This window comes from Podarcis vaucheri (assembly GCF_965113315.1).
Source record: "Podarcis vaucheri genome assembly, chromosome: 7".
Taxonomy (NCBI): Eukaryota; Metazoa; Chordata; class Lepidosauria; order Squamata; family Lacertidae; genus Podarcis; species Podarcis vaucheri.
This window is the reverse complement of record NC_138765.1, coordinates 20,336,477-20,342,249: the sequence shown is the minus strand read 5'-3', so window position 1 is coordinate 20,342,249 and position 5,773 is coordinate 20,336,477. Positions and strand designations below refer to the sequence as shown.

General features: G+C 46.1%; 1 long non-coding RNA gene across 1 annotated transcript; it reads right to left on the bottom strand.

Moving 5' to 3' along the window:
- Nucleotides 1–275: 275 nt before the first annotated feature.
- Nucleotides 276–3,696, bottom strand: LOC309537425. Its single transcript, XR_014221915.1, has 2 exons — nucleotides 3,580–3,696; nucleotides 276–1,122 (listed from the first exon to the last, which is right to left on the bottom strand). It is a non-coding gene; the product is annotated as an uncharacterized lncRNA (long non-coding RNA).
- Nucleotides 3,697–5,773: the final 2,077 nt, after the last annotated feature.

Below are 5,773 nucleotides of genomic sequence, written 5' to 3'. Positions count from 1 at the left end.
CTTATAGCCTTGCTGGCAGCAGAAGGAGGACGGCACTGAGATATATTAAAAGGAAAGCAAAGTATGGGTCAATTTGACACTGGTGCAGAATTAGGAATTCATTGGAGTGAATAAACATGTATTGCATGTATGCCACTACTGCAGCCCATGCTTTTTTAGCCCCCAAATGGAAAACGAACGAGGTCCTAACCAAAGAAGAGTGGCAACTTCGGTTGACAGAATATGCGCAGCTTGCAGACTTAACGTATAGAATAAGAGAACAAGAAGAACATACATTTAGAGAAAATTGGAAAACGTTTATTGAATATATGGGAAATAACTGTGCAAAGCTGAAAATGCTGGCAGTGCTAAGATAAATTCAACTGTGTAAATAAGTTATGACGTACATAATAATGGAATACTGAATGGTATAGTTTCTGTAAAATATGCAGGGATTTATGATATGTAAAATGAACCACGGAAAGAGAAGAAGGGAAGCCATTGCTATCTTAAGGATGTAAAAATGAATATTCTAAAATGTAAAACAGAAAATTCAATAATTTTATTTTATTTTTTAAAAAATGCATCTTCGAGGGCTGCTTATATAGCTACAAAGGTTTTGCCCCCCCCGTCCCCCCGCTCTGCTGGGCGGTAGCAAGATATCAGGGGTTCCAGACGCTGAGCCATGGTTGAGAATCAAGATGCAGCAGAGACTGTAGCATCTTTAAGAAGTTTGGTTTATTCTACACTGGAAGCTTTCAATGAGGGGAATGCAGAGTTTATGGCATTTGCACCTTGTCTTATTTCCCACTGTGGCGCAGCATTGGAGTCCAAGGCATCTTGCACCCCATTGCGGTGCCTCCGTCCCAGACCTCACATTGAATTGCCACAAAAACCCTGAGCGGTAGCTTAGGCTGAAAAGCAGTGTGTCATGAATATGCATGTGTGCTGGTGTGTGGTGCATTACAAATATGACCGATGCACAGTTTATCTTCAGTTCTTGTCAGGGAAAAGCACCAGTCGTGCGATGTTCATAATGAGGAATACAATCCCTGTGCCAACTGCTGAGTGGGCCAACTTCAGTGCCTTCCTGGATTTTTGCTTTGCAACCACGATCCTTCCCATGCGGTTGGCATCTTTGGTCTGGGAAGAGAGATAAGTGAAAGTGCCTGGGATGAACAGGATAGAAGAAGAAGAAGAGTTTGGATTTGATATCCTGCTTTATCACTACCCAAAGGAGTCTCAAAGCGGCTAACATTCTCCTTTCCCTTCCTCCCCCACAACAAACACTCTGTGAGGTGAGCGAGGTTGAGAGACTTCAGAGAAGTGTGACTTGCTCAAGGTCACCCAGCAGCTGCATGTGGAGGAGCAGAGATGTGAACCCAGTTCCCCAGATTACGAGTCCACCGCTCTTAACCACTACACCACACTGGCTCTGGATAACCACCACACTGGATAACCTTTCTTCTCTGGCATGGCCCATTATCCAAAGGGTACCAAGGACACTCCAGCCTCACATGCTCACCTAGCATACCTGCGTCATCTCCAACATCTCCACACCTTCCATGAGAGACATGGATTTCCAGTAACGGTCCTAAAGCTTGCAAGCCCAAGCTTGGAGGTTTGAGCAAGCTTGTTTTCTCCTGCTCCGAGGGTACGACCTGAACCAATGGCTTCATGTTACAAGAAAGGAGATTCTGACTAAACTTGATGACAGTAAGAGCTGTTTGACAGTGGGATGGACTCTCACGAGAGGTGGTGGACCTCACTGGAGATTTTTAAGTAGAGGTTGGATAGCCATCTGTCATGTATGACCTCACTGAGATTTCTGCATTCCAGGTGGTTGGACTCTTGAGGTCCCTTCCAACTTGACAATTCTATGATTCTATGATTCTCAGGAGTTTCAGCCCACAGAGCTGAAACTCCTTCACTCCAGGGCCTGCATACCTTTTTGTGCTGTTCAAGAGGCTGTGCCCCACCCCACCCAATCTCCTGACGGCAGTAGGGCTGCCAAGACCAGTAATGGAGGAGTCAGCCTAGACCTCCTGCCTAGCTATGCCCCTCATGTCATGGCTGAATCTTGGACGTCTGTGTGGGCCCTGCCCCGCTTCCTTCACAATCTGGAAGCTGCTGGGTGGGGGGAGCAGCAGCCACAAGAGCCCCCCCTGCAATCAGAGACCCCCTTAAGAGGAGTTAGGGCAGAGCAGCCAACCGCAATAGGTTCTTCCTTGCAGGGAACCACCAGGGTACCTTTGGACACTTAGTTCCAAAGTATTTCCACCGCAGAGGTTACAGGAGAAAGACAGAGACAGGCTGCAGCTTGGGCCATTGAAGGAGGCTGGACCAGATCCCAACTCCAGGTTTGCTTGCCTACACCCTCTCATCTGCGGAAGCTGCACAACTCCGGGGGGAAAGCCCCCCATCACAAGGCTGGCGATGGTGGCCCTTTCTGTGGCACCCATACAATAAGCCAGTCAGGCTTTAAGGTGGGCAAGTCTTTGGTCCTGGATCTGCGCAGCTCCTGAGAAGGGCAGATGGATTTTTCCTTTTTTGCTGCGATGGTCCAGCACAACTTGCCTTGCTGGGTTTGACCCCAGGAAAGGAACCGACCTGGGCTTCTCCTCGCAGTCAAGAAAACCTTGACTACCCCACTCCCAGGGAGGGCCCCAAGGACTCAAGGCAGCCAGACGCTGCTTGAGGCAACTTTTGGGGGAGAAAGAAGGGCGTGGGCAAAAGGAAAATGACCAGGGTGGAACATCAAAGGTGGGTCTCAAGCATCACCCCTGCTTGGTCACTGCTGAAGGGCAACTTCAACTGCCTCCTCTTCCTTCCTTTATTTTAAAGATGGGACTTGGGATGCAAAGTAGGACACCCACTCCCTCAGCCAGGGTTCCTTTCATGCTCATGGAGTTGGGCTCCCTTGTAAGCATCCCCATAATTTATGCTTATGGTTATAATTCGGGGGAAATTCAATTGCTGACCTCGAAAAATTGGCTGATTGAGGTCTGGTACACAGCCTCGATGGTGAAAAGGACTAATCTGATTTGGGTGACAGGAGGCAGACAGAACTATGACTACTTTGCTGAAAAATGAGCCTTTTCATTAGGAACTCATATAACAAGGGCAATCAAATCCATATACTTCAAGATCTTTATCTAGATAAGTTCAACATAGCAACCTTTATTATTATTATTATTATTATTATTATTATTATTATTATTATTATTATTTCATAATTACCTCAATGTTTGCTTTGGCTTTTGTTTTGCATTGTCTCTGCATGATTGGAAAATATAATACAATGCATCATTGTATAATGTCATAAGAGGTGTAGATCAGGGGATGGCAAGTGAGGATCTTGGTTCATCAAAGATAATGACCCCCCCCCCCGCCGAGGAATGGACAATTGACTGAGGACAATGTGGGGAGCTTGACCCCTCTGGGAATTGAAGGCTCTGTCTCACCTAAACGGAAACAAGCTTGAATTTAGTAAAAACTAAAGCTTAACTGTTTGCCTGGATATTTTATCATGAGGGAATCCCCTTGTACCCATAACACTGCTTCCCTCCCTCCTTCCTTCCCTCTTTTTTGCACACTCACCTGTAGAGAGTAAACTAAGGCAGCAATACCAAGGGGTAGGCAGCAGCAGAGCATGGTAAAGATGGAGTAGCCCAGGTGATCGGGTTCATTGCAGGGTTGTACAGGTGTGATGGTGATGGTCTGTGGTGGCTGAAGGATGGGATCTACTGTGGACCCTGCATCGGGTGGGGCATAATAAACTGGGTATGGGTGTTGGAATGGAGGAGGTGCCCCATAGCCCATAGGGGGTGCCCCATAATCCATGGTTGGTGCTGGCCCAGCAGGAGGGATCAGTGGATCGAACACTTGTGAGGGTTCTTCTCCAGATGGGAGAATAGGTGGCTTCTCATTGCTCAAGGTGTTGACCTGGTCTTCTCCAGAGGGGATAGGTGGCTTCTCATTGCTCATAGTGTTCGCCTGCTCTCCTCCTTCTATCCCATTTTGCATTTCTGCAACAATAGTTTCTTCTCCTTTCTCCATCCTTCTTCTGTTCTGGCTGCCCCGATGAGCTGATGGGTGACCTGCTGTCTCTCCGTCTCTCTCTCTCTCAGGTGGTACCTTCAATTCCTTCCCTGCTCTTTGCCTTCCTGCTGTTGTGGTACCTGACCAACCACTCTGAATCTTCTTCCTTCAGGATGCCTGCCTTTTGCAGCGAAAGGCTCTGGGCTCTTCTTCTTCTTTGCTCAAGGGACTCTTGGGTATCACTCGGGCTCTTTGATTTGGTGACTTTCCTGTTTCTCACTATCTGGAAGGGAAGTGGGTAGAATGAGGGGTTAGGTAATGAATAATCCAAGCAGGCCGGCAGCTACCGGGTGTGGTTACTCGGTTAAAACAGGAAAGCAGTTCCCGTCAGTGAGGTGACCTTGGGCCAGCCATTGCCTCTCAGCCTAAGTTACCTCACAGGGTTGTTGTGGGAGGGGGAGAAACATTTCCACCCTCTTGAACTTCTTGGAGGAAAAGGTTATACAGTGGTACCTCGGGTTAAGTACTTAATTCGTTCTGGAGGTCCATTCTTAACCTGAAACTGTTCTGAACCTGAAGACCACTTTAGCTAATGGGGCCTCCTGCTGCTGCCGTGCTGCCGGAGCACGATTTCTGTTCTCATCCTGAAGCAAAGTTCTTAATCTGAAGCACTATTTCTGGGTTAGCGGAGTCTGTAACCTGAAGTGTATGTATCTCCCCCCCTTTTTTCATTAAGTTTTTATTAGGAATTTAAACAAAACATATTATCTTGAACACATATCATCCTTAATTTCCCCCCATTCCCCCCTCCCTCCCTTTTTTGTATTCCAGTTCAGTTTGTTGGTTCAGCAAATCCTTACCCTCTTTGTTTATCCTAGTCTTTAATCTTAAAATATTGTAACGTTAAATTTTTACCTATTAATAATCCATTTTTCATATTCCCTTCACTCTGTTGCATCTTTAAGTACTTTGTAAAAGGTTCCCATTCATCTTTAAAGTCACAGTTATCCTTGTCCCGTAAGTTATGTGTCAGTTTTGCCAATTCTGCATAGTCCATCAGTTTCTCTTGCCATAGTTCTTTAGTCGGGGTTTCCTCAGTCTCCCATCCTTGTGCTATTAAGACTCTCGATGCCATTGTCGCAAAAATAAAGATGTTTTTCAACTTCTTTGGCAGGTCTTTCCCTACAATCCCTAACAGAAATGCTTTGTTTTTTTTTTTACAAATGTTAGATGGAACATGCTCACTGGAAGGACAGAGTTTCCTCAGCATTTCCTCAACCAAAGCATTTCTGTTAGGGATTGTAGGGAAAGACCTGCCAAAGAAGTTGAAAAACATCTTTATTTTTGCGACAATGGCAGCGAGAGTCTTAATAGCACAAGGATGGGAGACTGAGGAAACCCCGACAGATCGTGAAGCTGAGGCTCCAATACTTTGGACACCTCATGAGAAGAGAAGACTCCCTGGAAAAGACCCTGATGTTGGGAAAGATGGAGGGCACAAGGAGAAGGGGACGACAGAGAATGAGATGGTTGGATGGTGTTTTTGAAGCTACTAGCATGAGTTTGATCAAACTGCGGGAGGCAGTGGAGGACAGAAGTGCCTGGCGTGCTCTGGTCCATGGGGTCACGAAGAGTCGGACACGACTAAACGACTAAACAACAACAACAACAGATGGAACATTTTCTTAAATTCATTGTATATCATTTCCCAGTTTTTTAAAATTACATTACAGTCCCACCACATATGATAAAA